This window comes from Manis pentadactyla, chromosome 4 (assembly GCF_030020395.1).
Source record: "Manis pentadactyla isolate mManPen7 chromosome 4, mManPen7.hap1, whole genome shotgun sequence".
In the NCBI taxonomy this organism is placed as follows: domain Eukaryota; kingdom Metazoa; phylum Chordata; class Mammalia; order Pholidota; family Manidae; genus Manis; species Manis pentadactyla.
This window is the reverse complement of record NC_080022.1, coordinates 122,186,695-122,204,673: the sequence shown is the minus strand read 5'-3', so window position 1 is coordinate 122,204,673 and position 17,979 is coordinate 122,186,695. Positions and strand designations below refer to the sequence as shown.

The 17,979-nt window shown below is 38.4% G+C and overlaps 1 protein-coding gene and 1 pseudogene across 11 annotated transcripts in view; one reads left to right on the top strand and one right to left on the bottom strand.

Moving 5' to 3' along the window:
- Positions 1-17,979, bottom strand: part of SPECC1 (sperm antigen with calponin homology and coiled-coil domains 1) — a 296,321-nt gene that overhangs the window by 182,098 nt on the left and 96,244 nt on the right. The gene's annotated exons all lie outside the window — the stretch shown is intronic.
- LOC118930000 (U6 spliceosomal RNA) lies at positions 5,351-5,443 on the top strand (annotated as a pseudogene).

Sequence of the window (17,979 nt, the reverse complement as noted above, 5' to 3'; positions counted from 1 at the left end):
AGTCTAGGTTGGAGAAAAAAAATCTCTTACGAAAGCAAAGCATGAAACTTGGGGCAAGTTATTCCAGACACTAGTGCAGGTAGATTCTTTTTTTTTTAACTGCCATAATTCCTAAGTAAGAGTCTATTAAGGAAGATAGTTTAAGGGGGGAATCACATTTTATAAAAATATCTACATTTAAGGTTCTGCTTATTTAATTTTCATAACTTTCATAGGTAAGATTTGCTTCATTTTATAGATAAGGAAATTAAAGATAAGAGAAAAAATTTAATGAAATTGAAAACAGAAAAATAGTAGAGAAAAATTAATAAAAGAAAGAGTTGGTTCTTCAAAAGATCAATAAAGTTGACAAACCTCTAGTAAAACTGACAGTGAAAGAAAATACACATTACCAACATGGAACAAAATGGGATATCACTACAGACCCTGCAGGGTCAGAGGCATAAAAGGAAATACTACATATTTGCCACTACACATATAAATTTGACAATTTAGAAAAAAAATGCACCTATTGCTTAAAAAACACAACTTGCCCAATATGCACTAGACCATTTGAGTGACTCTACAAGTATTGAAGAATTTTGAATTTGTAACTTTTTAAACTCCACAACCCCCTAAAAAATGTCACCAAACACAAGATTCCACTGAAGAATTCTACCAAATGCTCAATTAAGAATTAACACCAACATTACACAACTTCTTCCAGAAATGAGAAGAGCTGAGAACACTTCCCAATTTACTTTATCAAGTACTACTACTCTGATATCAAAAACAAAGACAGTACAAAAAGAAAACTACAGAACCTCATAAGCATAGACACAAAAATCTTTAATAAAAGATTAGCAAACAGAATCTTTTTAAATATTCAGTAATATTTTTAAAAAATTATACACATGACCAAGTGGGATTTAAGGGATGCAAGGCAAGTTCAATATGAAAAATCAATCAACATAATCCACCATATGAACAGGCTAAAAAGAAAAACTCCATGATCATATCAGTCAATGCAGAGAGAGCATTTGACAAAATTCAATAACTATTCATGATAAGCATTAGAATAGAGGGGGATTTCTCAGAAAAATCTTAGAAAAATTGGAATAGAGGGGAAATTCCTCAACTTGATAAAGAGTATCTACAAAAAACCAACAGCTAACATTATACTTCATGGCAAATATATCTACTCTTAGCACTTTTATTCAACATAGTGCTGCAATTTCTAGACAGTTCAATGAGGCAAGAAAAAGGAAATAAAAAGCATACAGATCAGAAATGAAGAATCAAAATTGTCTCAGCTTGTAGATGACATGATCATCTACATAGAAAATTCCAAGGAATTTACAGAAAAAGCCTCCTAGCACTAATAAGTGAGTTCAGCACATTTGTAAGATACAAAATAAACATAAAAATCAATTGCACTTCGTCTAGCAATAAATACCAAAATTAAAAATACTAAAACATAACATTTATAAGTGCTAAAAAAAAAGAAAAGAAATAGGTATGACTCTAATAGGTACAGGATTTGTGTGCTGAAAACTAAAAAATGTTCACGAAAGAAATCAAAGATCTAAATAAATGGAGATATACATATATACCATGTTTATATACTGGAAGACTTGAAATAGTAAAGATGTCAGTTTCCCAATTTTTTTTCAATGTAAATTAGATTATTCCAAATTCTATATGGGAAGTCAAAGGAACTGGACTAGACAAAACAACCTTGGAAGAGAAGAATAATGTCAAAGAATCAGTCCGCCCAATTTCAAGACTTACAGAGCTACAAGAATCAAGACTTATGATGTATGGGCAGAGCAACAGAAACAGATTAATAGTACAAAACAGGGAGCCCAGAAATAAAGCCACACAGATATGCCTGCACTGATTTTTGACAAAGGTGTAAAAGCAATTCAATGAGGGAAGAATATCTTTTTTAACAAAAGGTGCTACAGCCACTGGACATCTATAGCTAAAAAGTGACAACTCATAACTTACAGAAAAATTAACCAAAATGGATCATATATTAAATGTAAAATGTAACACTATAACACTTTCAGAAAAAACAGGAAAAAATCTTCAAGAACCAGGACTAGGCAGAGTTCTTAAAGTTAATATGAAAAGCACAATTCACAAAAAGAAAAATTGACAATTTGGACTTCATCAAAATTAAACACTTTTACTCTATGAAAGATAATGTTATGAGCATAAAAAGACAAAGTGGAGACTGATGGAAAATATTTGTAAACGACATACCTGAGGAAGAACTAGTAACTAGAATATATAAAGAACTCATAAAACTCAACAGTAAAAAATGTCAAACAATCTAGTTAGAAAATGAGTGAATGACATGAACAAACAATTCACTGAGGATGATAAACAGATGAAAAATAAGCACATGAAAAGATGTTCCACATCATTAGCCATGGGGGAAATGCAAATTAAAATGGCAATGAAATATCACTACACACCTACCCTAAAATAAAAAAGTGACAACACCTCATGCAGCTAAGATGTGGAGAAACTGGGTCACTCATACATTCCTGGTGGGAATGTAAAACAGTATAGCCACTCTGGAAACACATTTTGGCAGTTTCTTAAAAAACTAAACATGCAACTACCATACAACTCAGCACTGTACTCCTGTGCATTTTTCCCAGAGAAATGCTTCCTCTCACAAAATGTTTACATAAAAAACTTGTATGTGGATGTTTATAACAGCTTTATTCATGATAACAGAAAATTGGAAACAACCCAGAATGATGGGTGAATAGTTAAACTGTGGTACGTCCATACCATGAAATACTCTGAAAAAATACAAAAGAAACAAACTTATGATACACACAACAACCTGGGTTAATGTTCAGAGAATTATGCTGCATGAGAAAAAGCCAGTCCCAATAGCTTACATACTATATGATTCCATTTACATAACATTTTTGAAGACACGGAAAATAGATTAGTGGTTGTCAGGGGTTAAGAAGGGGGTGGGGATGGAGGAAAGTGGGGCCAAAAGAGGGATCCTTATGGTGATGGAAATGTTCTAGAAGCAGACTATCAAAGTCAATATCCTGGTTGTAATATAATATTGTGCTATCATTTTGCAAGATATTACCATTGGGGAAAACTGGGTAAAGGATACAGAGGAACCTTTCTCTATTATTTTTACAACTGTGTATGAACCTACAATTATTGCAAAATTAAAAGTTTAATTAAAAAAACATATGAAATACATTTTCAGCCTTAATGTTGACTTTATTTACATTTTGATTAAAATTTATGTGAAAACTATACACCTTGGATACCATTACATTTTTGTAAAATCTTTGAAAATGATTACAAATCATGAAGTGATAAAAATGAGAAAATATAACATGAAGCTCTAGAAAAAAAGGAGAGAAAAGAGAAGGAAAAAGAAAAAGAATAAAACTTGCTACACAAATCCACCCAATCCTGATAAGAACAATGAAAACAAACAAGAAAATTATTTTAATCAAATCCACAACCAAATAGGTCATCCAAAAGCCCTAAAATTTCATATTCTTTAGAGGGTATTTAATTACTGATTAAAACATTGTGAATAAATAGTAGGCCTTCATTTGTATTCTTGCCCCAGACCCTGCAAATAAAGGTCAGGGGTGTGCCTGCTTCCTACAGCCAACTCCACTCTCTTGGGATATGCCAATATTCAGGAAGGTGAAAAAACTGTTTTTAATTATCTGAGACCAGAATCTAACTATTTTACATAGGAACACAAACAACATTGTGTTTTTACACAGTGTTACTATACACTAAATTTTCTAGGAATGCAACTAACACATAAATCAAGGGAAGATGGCACTTTGTATTGTTGAGAGTTGTCAGCATTACAGAAAGTCACCTGGCACATGCTCCCAGTCAGTCCTGTTTGTAGAGCAGTCAGCCTCCAGCATTTACATATTGAAACATGTTTTTTTATTAGAATTTGCTTCCCTTTAATTTTTCCTCTACATTATAGGAAGGGTAATATATTGACTTTTTTTCAATAATGTATGTGGGTAGGTTATACCATCGATGTTTTCATTTCAGGATATTAAAGGGCACACTACAAACTATTCACCATAGAAAGGGTAACCAGGATCACTTGCTGAACCTCTACAATGAGCTCCTTTAGCCTTAAATGCACTTCACTCAGAAAGTCACACACCTGGAAATAACCTAGGCCAGCTAACAACAAAAGCCACGGCCAGCTAATAGTACGGGCCACCATGCCAGCAAAAGGGGAGGACAGTGCCACCTTCAGGCAGTCACCACCACTGCCACAACAGAACAAAAAGAAGAGAAACATGGCAAGACTTATCTCTGGCTTTGGAGCCCTCCCCCACTCACCCCAGCCGGTGCAAACATGTTTTCCTCCGTATTTCAACTGGGTATAAAAACTGTGATCAGACACTCTTAATGGAATCCTCTTCAATGGAATTCCTTTCCATTTCCAATTCTGGACAAGCACGACTTCCCTCTGTAAAGATGGACAATCCTAGAAAAATCACTAGAGCTATATGGAAAGTTTTGGAATTTTTAAAAGGGTAGCATCTGAAGAATCCAGGCAAACATGTACCTATGAAACAAGGTTACTGGAAGAAATAGGAGGTTTCAGAAACGCTCTTAATTTGCATCGTCATGGAAATCCAAGAGCACTTAGAGCTATGAAGCTAGAATAAGAAGAAGTCATGGAGAAACCATTTGAGATCAGAGAAATTAGACTAAAAGATTAAAAATACAATTAATAGTTAAAGTAAAGAAACACAAGCAAAGCATATTAGATGATAAACTTTAAAAAATCAGAGGACAAATGAAAGTAACAAAAGAATCAAACAAAACGTGATGTGGAAGACACACCCAGGAGACCAAACCTACTCATATTTGCATTTCCTGAAAGAGACTGCAGGGTAAAAAGAAAAAGAAATAATCAAAGTAATAATAGGATGCCTAGAGGGCATTGAATAAATCCATCACCCAATCCTAATAGCAACTGAGCAAAATCAGAAGGGAAACACCAAACAGGCAAAACAATATCCCAAGCCAATTTCTGCACTCTATTTAATGGCAAAATATCAAAAGCACACATGGTGAAATGAGGACAAGGACATGCTAACATTTAACACAACTTCGGTCACTCACACAACACAGCAGAATCCAGATATAAAAGGCAAAACTACTGGAATGGCAGAGACAAAAAGCCTTGTTATCTGCAGATGATAGTCAGCCACTTGGAAAACACATGACAATCAGCTGAAAGCCATTAGTACTCAGAAAACTATTAATACCACTAAAGGAGGAAGGAATTTGCAAATTAAATATTTACAAAAAATACAGTGAGCACCACTTCAGGAGGAAATATTCTAAAACTGGAATGATACAGAGATGATTAGCATGAGGATACATGCAAAGTCATGAAGGATTCCATATTTTTTGAAAAGAAAGAAAAAAATATCACGACTAAGGAATCCCATCCACAAAAGCAATAAAAGTATGAAATCTAGGCATAAACTCAAGAAACAAAAAGAAGAAAATAAGCAGACTTGAGGGAAAGACAAAAAGGAAGACTCAGACACTTGGAGACAGCCACGCTTCTGGAGGAAAAATTCTGCAAATACATCAGTATTCTGGGGGAGATGCAAGCAGAGCTCCTGCTAAGCCACAGGCTCCCAGGGCAGAACAAGCTCAAACCAGTTCCTCACCCTATGCCTCTGCACAAAATCAGAGTAAACCCTGGGGCCCACTGAAAGCCCAGACTGACGAGGCACTCCTGGGAAATGTAGGGCCAGGAAACTATGAGTTACCATCAAGCTAAGAATCCAGAACTCATTGGGACCAAGTTCAAAACCTCCTCACATTTCAGGTATCTCATGCACCGCTAGAACTGAAAACTCATTCTTGGTCCATCATGATGCACAAAAAAAGAAAATGTGGTATTTACTACAATGGAACATTATTTGGCCTTAAAAGGAAGGAAATTCTGACAGCAGCTCCGATATGGATGAACTTTGAGGACATAATGCTGAGTGAAAGACGACAGTCGCAGAAGGACAGTTCCTGCATGATTCCACCTACACAAGCTATCTAAAGCAGCCAAACTCTTCCCTGCAGGGAAGCAGAGTAGAATGGTGGTTGGGTGTAGGGGTGCAGGTGTGGAGCTGCTACCCAATGGATGTAGAGTACAGCCACACCAGATGAGGAAGTTCTGGAGACATGCTGTGCAACCCTGTGCCTGTAGTTGACTATACTGTGTGGTACACAAACATTTGTTAAGAGGGTGGATCTCAGGTTAGGTGTTCTTACCAAAATAAAAAAATTAATTGTAAAAAATAAGAAGAAAATGAAAATACTAAATCTGAAATGTTATTTTTTATCATAATGTGTGTTCATCCACAAATGATCCATGTAAAATTTATGAGAAAAACAAGCAACAAAAAGCCACAAAATCTCATGTTCTTCATTCTGGGATTTTACAGGCTCTCACCCCCAAACAGCCTCAGTCCCCCACCTCTGCCCTCCAAACCCTCAGGGCCTTGAGAACTCAGAACAGAAGTCTGCACACCCCTACATCCTGCACCTCATCTCTGAGTGTCCCTTGTTTCTGTGCCTGAGTAACTCCCATGATTGCCTATTCCAGCCGGTCTGTGCCTTTTCTCACATTTCCTGAACCTGTGAGCCAGGAGCTGTTGTCGATGTCCTTCCCACCCTCAGCTGTCACTTTCCACTGTCTCTCCTCTTTCCTGCTACATGAACACCCTTCACTTCTGCACCTTGCATTGTAAGCTCCTTCCCCTTCATTGTCCTCTGCCTACCCGCCCCACCTCTCAGTTTCCTCAAATCCTGGCTCTTGAAGCTCCTCCCTCTGCGGCATCCGCGGGACAGACCCAGCAACCCTCTTGCCTCTCAGGTCCAGGATCAACATCCCTTTCCTGCGCTGTCATGTCAGCTAGTCAACCCACACCATGGTCTTCTCTCAGTCTTGGTTCCCTAGTCAGCAAGTCCAGGTCCCAATATCTGCTAAGTGTGGACTTGGACGCTCTGCTTAATCTCTTTATAACTCAGTTTTCTTATCTATACAATGGGAGGGATAATAATGATCCTATGGCATAAGGTTGTTTCAAAGACTAAGGGAGATAATATTTATCAAGCACTGTGGGGAAGTTAGGGTTCCTATGGCCAGGATCCTCACTGAACTTAAACCACCTGATGATCTAACTGGCCTGTTGCTAGGCTACCGCTTCCACACCTTTAGGCAATAAGCTATTATTGCATTATATAGAGAGCTCGGCCCAGTGCTCTGGGCTGAGGCAGAGACACTAGTGCTCGACCTACCGCCGGGAGAACAAGCCGGGTAATAAACCCCAAAGAACATTTTGCTGTCAATTTCTTTGGTCACATTGAATCCACAGTGAACTTGCCCGGGGTTGAAACCCATTGGAAAGACAAGCACTTAGAACAGTGGTTGGCACATAGCATGCAAAGAATGTTAGCCGTTGGTAGCAGTGATTCCATTAACAGGTAAAGACGATGGTGAAGAAAGCAAATCTCCCCAACCCTAGCAAACAGTGTGGCAGAGGGAAGAATTCTGGATTCAGACTGGGTTTGACTGTGGAACACTGTCCAACTCAGGGGGGCCTGCTTCTTCCTGCGTAAGATGGCAGTAAGAATTCTGAGTTAGTGGAGTTAGCACCTTCCCAAGGCCCAGAGGATAAGCATCTTAGGTCAGAGCCTAAGGTACCACCGGGTCTAATGCCTGTGACTGGAGAACGGATGGGCACACGTGCCCGCAAGGACACAGATACCTCCTTGGAAATGAGCCTGCTCTGTCCTCTGAGGTGTCTGAGATTCTGCAAGCATTAACGCAGAGTTTGGCTAATGAGCATCTGGCACTGAACATTCAATTTATTTAACTTTTAGAAAACACAGTTACCAGTTTAAAATAGTGATATTCTTTCAAATTCATATGTGTTATAAATAGAATCACCCAAATGAGCACTTTTGTTTATTGCTGGTCTTTAGAACATTCATCTGTGAAGCTACACAGGTGAACCCACCCCTTCTGGCCAAGTGCCATCTCCAGGAGGCACCGGTGTTCAATCCTCACCCCCTAGGAACAAATCAGATCTGATCTCACCAGAGCCACTGCTAATATGAGCAGAAATCTGACCGTGCCTCCACCTCAAACATACCAGGAGGCGGCAATCCTACTCTGAGGTACATAACCAAAAAGATCAAGAGTGGGGACTCAGCTACTTGCACACCCACGTTCACAGAAACATTATTCACAATAGCCAAGAGGCGGGAACAACCCTAATGCCCACTGATGGATGAATGGGTAAACAAAACGTGGTAAGTACATACAATGGATGTATTATCAGACTTAAAAAGAAAGGGAATTCTGGCACCTGCTGCACACGGATGAATCTTGAAGACACAATGCTAAGTGAAATAAGCCAGACGCTAAGAGACAAATACTGCACGGTTCCACTTACATGAAGTCCTACAAGATTCAGAGAGACATAAAGTGGAACAGTAGTTGCAGGGGTTGGGTGTAAGGGGAATGGAAATTTGTCCTTTAACGGGCACAGAGTTTCAGTTTTGCAAGGTAACACCGGTTCTGGAGAGGGATGGTGGCGATGGCTGCAGGACAATGTGAACGTACTTAATGACATTGAACAGTACTCTTAAAAATGCCTCGTAGTTCTTATGCCATCTGCATTTTGCCACAGTATGTTTTTTAAAACTTTCCATCCGGAGGGTTTAGAGACATTTATTCTGCTCTTCAAAATGCACCCGGAACCCCACTATTGCTCCCAGCTCCACTTTATGTCCCAGCCGCCACACCTCTGTCCTAGGGTCTGTAACAGCTTCTGCTCTGGCCTCCCCTCTCCGTCCACCTCAGCAACCGGCCCAAGTTTGCCTTTCAGGTCCTATCACCGCTCTACTCCTTCAGTCGCCGCCCCCAGGTTTTTGTGTCCTCCGCCCCCGCCAGGGCTCAGGGGGCCCCCATCCCCGCTGTCTACCTGGCCCACCTCCTCACTGCTTCTCTGTGGAGCCCATGCAGCTCCAGGTCGCAGGGCTTTTGCTCCGTTCATTGAGGGTCCCTCTGAGGACAGTGGTGGGCACATAGAAGGCCCTCAAGAATATCTGTAGAATGAATGAATGAATGAATGAATGAAGATTGTTTCTTAAATCCGGTAATTAAACCATTCCTCAACCGTGCCAAAGGGCGCGCCAGTGTTTTTGACGAGACTGCCATCTAGTGGCTGGAGTCCTTTTCAGCTTTGTGGGGGGCTCAGCATTTCCTGTAACCCCGACCAGTAATTAAAAGCGTATGCAGGGAGGATAACCGCCTGTACACAGGGAACCACCCGGGCTCTGAAATCTACACCTAGCGGGTAGGATGAGATATGCACAAAGGCCACCTTAGGGAGATGGGTTTGCAAGCTTGGGCTGCAAAGCAGATATGTTAATAATACTGATTTTAAAAAGTCAGGGGTACACATTGAGTTGGAGATGTAGGGTGGGTGTAGGAGATACAACGCAAACACTGGACCTTTCTGAAGCCAGCTTTCCTGATCTGGATAAGACACCACGTTCTTCTTAAGGCTGTAGGAAAAATGGAGTGAGGTGGCAGGTGAGAGGCCAGCTGGGCAGCAGCGCAGAGGCCTGCTATTGCAGAAGCAAATTCCGGCAGAGTCCCAGGGACTGGGGAAGACCTTCATGCCAGAACCTGAAAATAGCCTAGAAAAGGCTTCCAGAAACTTCCTGCAACCCCATTCAAGCATGTGCGTTAGGCAGCAATTATGCAATTGTGATCAACCATGTAATTATTATTACTAAGATGTGGCGTTTTCTCTTGGCACTAGGTTTGTGGGATGCTCCCTAAGGACAGATCAATTCCCAGGAAAGGGTGCAATACAGGCTGGTCGCAAGCTTAACTATGGTGAGTTTAAAGCTACAGTACTGTATTATTTCACGATGAGATCCTTTTCAAAATTAATACAGATGAAAGAAAACACAGATCATACCATACCACACATTATAGAAAACTTGTCCCAAAGCCAAAAGTTCAAAAACTAAGACTTGAGGGCCATAAAAAGAATTATATCTCCTAACAATCCATATATAATTAATAATTATATCTTTCCTTTAAGATGAGATCAACTACACATTACTAACATCTTCTTTTCTTTAATTTCATTCTTTTTCTTTACAGCTGAATATATAGAGAGCTGATGTGAGTCCAGTGAGCAGCCAATAGGGGTGCCATTTCTACACACTACATCATTTCCATCTTTGTCTCAATAATATTGATATTTTAAAAACTGTACTTACTACTAGTACTTATTACTAGCATTTTCATTTCCCCGTTTTTCATGCATGTACAAGAAAGACAAGATGTGATCCAATATTCAGATGGCTACTGAACACTCCTGTGCAACTGCAGAGGTGGTGGTCCTGCAACAATGGAGCACTGGTGGGGGAGTGTCATGATGCAGGCCACTGCCTACCCCTCATGCTCGTCACCACCAGCTGGTACGCAGGTCCACGTTCACCAGGAGCGAGGCAGTCTGGGAACACATGACAATGTACAGATGTGCCAAAGTCCAAAAGCTGATAAATATGGTTGAGGACCACCCTACACTTAAAAACAAAAGTTCCAGAGACAAAATGTAATTTTCTAACTCAACTCTGTTAAGTCAAAGGATATAATTTCATGACAATAAAGTGGCAAACTGAATTTGAATGATAATTACAACCCACTACAGTTTACCAAGTACTCACATATCTTGTCTGAGTGCACCACAGTGTAGTGTGTAGGCATTTCTTTAAGGACACTAGTGCCCCAGAAGGTGTGGGAACCCACCCACTTTAGGAGTCAGTATTAAACCAAGGTCTTTCTCTAGAATCCCAAACAAAGGGAGCAAACAATTAAATCACTCATCAAAAAATGGTTATAAAACACCACAAAATCTCCCGCCTGCTACTTCTATAGCTTTTCTTCTTTCTTCCTAATTACAACGAATTCTTAAATAGAATTCGTGCCTTATATCAAATTTACCGAGTATCATAACTCCTCCAAGTGGTAAAGATACCTCAAGACAAATGCTGGGCATAGAAGCCACAGGGCATAAATATGCAAAGAAATAAAAAGCTAACCATTTCAAACAATAAGGCTTCTCTCTCACTTACCAACTTAACATTTCCCTGTATGGCCCCGGAAGATGACTGGTTAGCCAGAGACGGGTAAGATTCCTCAAGGGAGGAACAACCTAAGACAGGCACAGTCGCAGGGGGGTCATCAGGTGAGAAATTGGGGATCAACAGAGGTGAGGCTTAGAACCTCACCCCCCCTGTTCTGAGAGAAATCTTCTGCATACGTGGATGTTTTATTGCCCTTGTCTAGCTTGGATTAACACATAGTCTACAGGCACACACCTGATCATCTACATTTGCTCTCTTACAACACTAAACTATGTTTTCTACCTTTATGTTGTATCTACCTACCACTTCAGCATCTTATTAAAAATAATAAAGAGAGAAATGTGGTATCCACATATAAATCAAGTATAAAAATCAAATGTGTATTCATATTTGAACTGACTGTTTATAGTTCATAATGCATGAGCAAAACCAAAAGTTTCTGTGATGACTGCCCTTGTACTGTTCACCATGTAAGAACTTATTCACTATGTAAGAATTTGTTCTCCATGTAAGAACTTGTTCGTTATGCTTCAGAAGATTGGAGACTGACGAGAATTAGGCTTGGGGTGGAGTAATGATTGTGCATTGAGCATTGACTCCCCTATACAGAATTTTATTGTTGTTAACAACCATTTGATCAATAAATATGAGAGATGCCCTAACAACAACAACCAAGAAAAAGTACACACTTCCAATTGTAAAATAAATAAGCAACCGGGATGTAATGTATAGCATAAGGAATATAGTCAAAATATTGTAACAACTTGGTATGGTGATAGCTGGTACTTAGAATTATCATGTATATAAATGTTGAATCACTGTGTTGTACACCTGAAACTAATGTAATGTAATACTGTGTGTCAACTACCCTTCAATAAAAAATAATTATCTAAAAAAAAAAAAAAGAACCCTTAATGGAACTTTCCAGAACTATATAACTCTTAGTTCCTGGCATTATAATAGGAAACATTTTACTCAATTTTCTGACAAATCAAGATGTAATTAAATTTCTAAAAATGACTGAGAAGTTAATCATATTTGATTTGCAAATTTGGAAATAATGCATTATGCAATGAGTAATTTAGCAAATTCAGCAAATCTGCTATTTCTAAGTGCAAAAAATTTTTGCAAATCGCCAAATATAATAAACAGTAAAAATTACATGTGCAAGAAGAAATCAACTGTAACAAAATCAGAGAAGCTCCTAATAGGTTGTAATCAAGTTTTTGATTTTAAAAACAACTGTACTGTGCTTCAATGGAAGAGAAAAAAACTTTAGTGTTCTTGTGAGCTATCAGAAAGGTATATGTTTCATTAAATCATAAAAAATAAAAAAAAAATAAAAAAAAAACACCACAAAAGGCAAGCTAGAGGACAGATTTGGTTAAGGTGGAAAAAAAAAGTTTAGGTCATGACATATTTATTTCTTTTTATATTATACTTGTTACGTATTTTATGTTTGTTTTAAAGCTTGTGCATGTATTTGTGTAAAAATTTCAAGCAGTATAGAAAGATCTAAAATGAAAAGTCTCCTTTCCCCCACACTTTCAATTCTGGTAACTCCTCAAAGATAAATATATATAATGAGTCATAAGAAATACATATTTGCTCATTCATATGACCAAATATACATTTCCCAGGTATATTAGGTCTTCATCCACAGTTCCTGAAAACCCTGCAGAATCTTAAAGGTGAAGTGGGTGTCTTGTCATGTTAACAAGAGACTTTTGGACCCCACCCAAGGGCAGGGGCTGGAGGTTGGATCAGCCAATGGCCAACAATTTAGTAAATCATGACTATGCAATGAAGCCCTCACAAAACCCTTGAGAAGAGCTTGTGCTCGCTCTCTCTCTCTCTCTGCTGTGCTCCACTTTCTCTGCTCAGTTGCATCCTGCTTCTTGGTTGGAGAGAGCTTCTATGCTTGGGGAACCAGAACGCCTCCATGTGCCTCAGAGCCAGGCCCCAAGCTCCATGAGGATAGAAGCCCCTGTGTCTCTCTTCATGTGGCTGTTAACCTGTATCCTTTATGGTATTCTTTATTAAACTGGCAAGCATAAGTGTTTTCCTGAGTTATGTGAGGTGCTCTAGAAAATTAATCGAGCCCAAGGGGGAGGTCGTGGGAACCTCCAATCTATAGCCGGTAGGTCAGAAGCACAGGTGAACTGCTTGGGGCTTGTGACCAGCATGTGGAGTGGGGGTGGAGGACAGTCTTGTAGGATAGAGCCCATAATCTGGGGAATCTGGTGCTGTCCTCCAGGAAGAGAGCTTCAGAACTGAGTTGAGTTCTCCAACACCCCGCTGGTGTTGGAGAATTGCTTGGTGTTATGTGTGGGAAGACCCCCTCCCACATACTTACACACATTGGACCCCAAGTGGAGTTATACTACTATTGCTATTGTGTGTAATATTGTTATTGTTATATGTAGGAAAAGATGATATCATAGCAACCATATACTTTAAAAAATTAAGACAAATGAGATCATACTATGTGTACCATGTTATTTTCCCTACTTAGTAGCGTACATTGATCTGTCCCTATTGGTACATACAAATATACTGTGCCCATTTTCATGGCTGCATACTAGTCTACTGTACTAAACAAAATCTCATTAGGCCACTACCTCTGCACTTATACACACTTAGGCATTTCCAGCATTTACTATTATAATAATGCCACAACCAAACATCTTGTCCAAATATGTTGGCATCCTCTTTCAGGTAAATCAGAAATATTAACTGCTGAGCAGCAAAAATTCTTGCTGAAAGACTATACATATTTCAAATGTAGATAGATATTACCAAATTGTCCTTGTGCCCCAGTTCTATGTGGTATGCCAGCTCCCTACAGCCTTAGTAAGAACAGAAATTATCAACTGTTTTAATTTTTGTTAATCTACTAGAAGAAATAGTATATCTAATTTTTGCTTTGATTTGTATTTCTTTACCTATGTGAGACTTAGCATCTTTCTGTCAGTTATTGTTTTTTTTAATGTGAACTATCCATTTTTCTATTGTACTATTTTTCCTTTTCTCACTGATTTATATGTGTTCTCTGTAAATAGCCCTTTATTACACACATTGCAAATACTTTCCTCTTTTTTAAAGTTTTTTATATTTATGTGACTTTTCATCTTTCCTATATGGTTTCTGTATTAGCTCCTACTTCGAGAAGCCTTTCCAAGGCCAAGATTACAAATTGACTCTCTGATGTTTTTGTACTTTCATGGTTTCACTATTATTTAAATCTTTAGCCCACTTGAAATTTATCTTGATAAGCAGAATTAGACAAGGATCGACTTTTTTTTTTCCCAAAAGATCCAATCAGTCGTTATTCTTGAGTGAATTATCTATCTTGATATAAAGTGCTACCTTTATCCCTTCCAGAATCTTCCAGTATAGTCTGGACTGTCTCCATTGTTCCCCTGAACTTACTATTTCTTCTCCAGTCCCAAGATGTTTCAGGTTAGTCCCTTAATTAATATTTTTCAGAAATTTCTTGGTTATTCCAGAATATTTATTCTTCTAGATCAGGGTATCAACAGCAATGCTATTAAAGTTTGGGGCTGGATTACCACTGGGGGTGGGTGGTGGTGCTGTTCAGTGTATCGTAGGTTGTTCAGTAGCAGCCCTGCACACTGACCACTAGATGCCAGCAGCACGCCCTTATTTGTACAGTCAAAAATGTCTGCAGATACAGCCAAGTATTCCCTGGTTTGGGTCCATGGCAAAATTGCCCCCAGTTGAGAATCACTGTTTTAAATAAACTCAGTATAATTTCGTCAGTGTTTCCATTCCCACATTCCCACTGGTATCTTAACTTGGATGAAAACGAGTTTATAGAATAATTTAGGCATTTTTAGTACACTTAATATACTGCACTTATTAACCTTTATTATATTTAATCTTCCTACCCAAGAACCATGTATATCCTTCTATTTACTTATGCCTTCTTTTATGTCTTTCAAAAGAGACAAGATTTTTTTTAAACACAGGCTCCTGTAATAATTATTCCTAAGTATTTACCTTTTTCATTCCTTTATAAATGGGAGCATTTCTTATATATATACTTTATATATATACTTATAAGTATGTATATTTATAAATGATAAATATATATTTCTTATATTATTGTTAATTACTAGTCACTGATAAGAAAGCTATTCATATTTTAAATTCCATAACCAGTCACACAATGAAGTCTTATTATATCTAATAGAGTCTCAGGACATTCTGTAAGTTTTTTCTAGTGATAAAAATGTCAATAAATTCTAAGCATTTTACTAAACATACAATGTTATTATCTACACAAATCATCACTTTGTTTCCTCATTTCCAATATTTATATAGCTATGGCTTTCCTGCCTCACTGTCTTGGTTAATACTTGTAGAAAAATTCAGATGACAGTGGTGATAGCAGACAATCCAGAATCTTTCTTGATTTTAAGGAGAATACTTGTAGGATTTCACCATTGCATAGCTCTGACTTTGGTTTGAGATACATACATTTTTTTTTTGCTTTTTTTTTTAAATTAAGGTATCACATGAGCAACATTGTGGTTACTAGATTCCCCCATTATCAAGTCCCCACCACATACTCCATTACAGTCACTGTCCATCAGCATAGTAAGATGCTATAGAGTCTCTACTTGTCTTCTCTATGCTATATTTCATTCCCCGTGCTCCCCCTACATTATGTGTGCTAATCGTAATGACCCTTAATCCCCTTCTCCCTCCCTCCCACCTCCTTCCCTTTGGTAACTGCCAGTCCCTTCTTGGAATCTGTGAGTCTGCAGCAGTTTTGTTCTTCCAGTCTTGTTACGTTGTTACACTCCACAAATGAGGGAAATCATTTGATACTTGTCTTTCTCTGCCTGGCTTGTTTCACCAAGCATAATACCCTCTAGCTCCATCCATGTTGTCATAAATGGTAGGATTTGTTTTCTTCTTATGGCTGAATAATATTCCATTGTGTATATGTACCACATCTTCTTTATCCATTCATCTACTGATGGACACTTAGGTTGCTTCCATATCTTAGCTATTGTAACTAGTGCTGTGATAAACATAGGGGTGCATATGTCTTTTTGAATCTGGGATCTGTATTCTTAGGGTAAATTACTAGGAGTGGAATTCCTGGGTCAAATAGTATTTCTATTTTTAGTTTTTTAAGGAACCTCCATACTGTTTTCCCCAATAGTTGAACTAATTTACATTACTATCATCAGTGTAGGAGGGTTCCCCTTTCTCCACATCCTCACTAGCATTTGTTTTTGTTTGTCTTTTGGATGGTGGCCATCCTAAGTGGTGTGAGGTGATATCTCATTATGGTTTTAATTTGCATTTATCTGATGATTAGCGATGTGGAGCATCTTTTCATGTGCCTGTTGGCCATCTGAATTTCTTCTTTGGAGAAGTGTCTGTTCAGCTCCTCTGCCCAGTTTTTAATTGGGTTATTTGCTTTTGGGGTGTTGAGGTATGTGAGCTCTTTATATATTTTGGATGTCAACCCCTTATTGGATATATCATTTATGAATATGTTCTCTCATACTGTAGGATGCCTTTTTATTCTACTGATGGTGTCCTTTGCTGTACAGACCTCTTTAGCTTGATATAGCCCCACTTGTTCATTTTTGCTTTTGTTTCCCTTGCCCGAGGAGATACGTTCATGAAGAAGTTGTTCATGTTTATATTCAAGAGAGTTTTGCCTATGGTTTCTTCTAAGAGTTTTATGGTTTTATGACTTACATTCAGGTCTTTGGTACATTTCAAGTTTACTTTTGTGTATGGAGTTAGACAGTAATCCAGTTCCATTCTCTTGCACATAGCTGTTCAGTTTTGCCAACACCACCTGTTGAAGAGGTCATTTCCCCATTGTATGTCCATGGCTCCTTTATCATATATTAATTCACCATATATGCTTGGGTTTATATCTGGGCTCTCTAGTCTGTTCCATTGGTCTATGGGTCTGTTCTTGTACCAGTACCAAATTGTCTTGATTACCGTGGCTTTGTAGTAGAGCTTGAAGTTGGGGAGCATAATCCCCCCAGCTTTATTCTTCCTTCTCAGGATTGCTTTGGCTCTTTGGGGTCTTTTGTGGTTCCACATCAATTTTAGAACTATTTGTTCCAGTTCGTTGAAGAATGCTGTCAGTATTTTGATAGGGATTGCATTGAATCTGTAGATTGCTTTAGGCAGGATGCCCATTTTGACAATATTAATTCTTCCTATCCATGAGCATGGGATGAATTTCCATTTGTTAGTGTCCTCTTTAATTTCCCTCAAGAGTGTTTCGTAGTTTTTAGGATATATGTCTTTCACTTCCTTGGTTAGGTTTATTCCCAGGTATTTTATTCTTTTGGATGCAATTGTGAATGGAATTGCTTTCCTGATTTCTCTTTCTGCTCGTTCATAGTTAGTGTATAGGAATGCAAAAGATTTCTGTGTATTAATTTTGTATCCTGCAACTTTGGTGAATTCAGATATTAGTTCCAGTAGTTTTGGAGTGGATTCCTTAGGGTTTTTATGTACAATATCATGTCATCTGCAAACAGTGACAGTTTCACTTCTTCCTTGCCAATCTGGATGCCTTTTATTTCTTTGTGTTGTCTGATTGCTGTGCCTAGAACCTCCAGAACTATGTTGAATAAAAGTAGGGAGAGTGGGCATCCTTGTATTGTTCCTGATCTTGAAGGAAAAGCTTTCAGCTTCTTGCTGTTAAGTATGATGTTGGCTGTGGGTTTGTCATATATGGCCTTTATTATG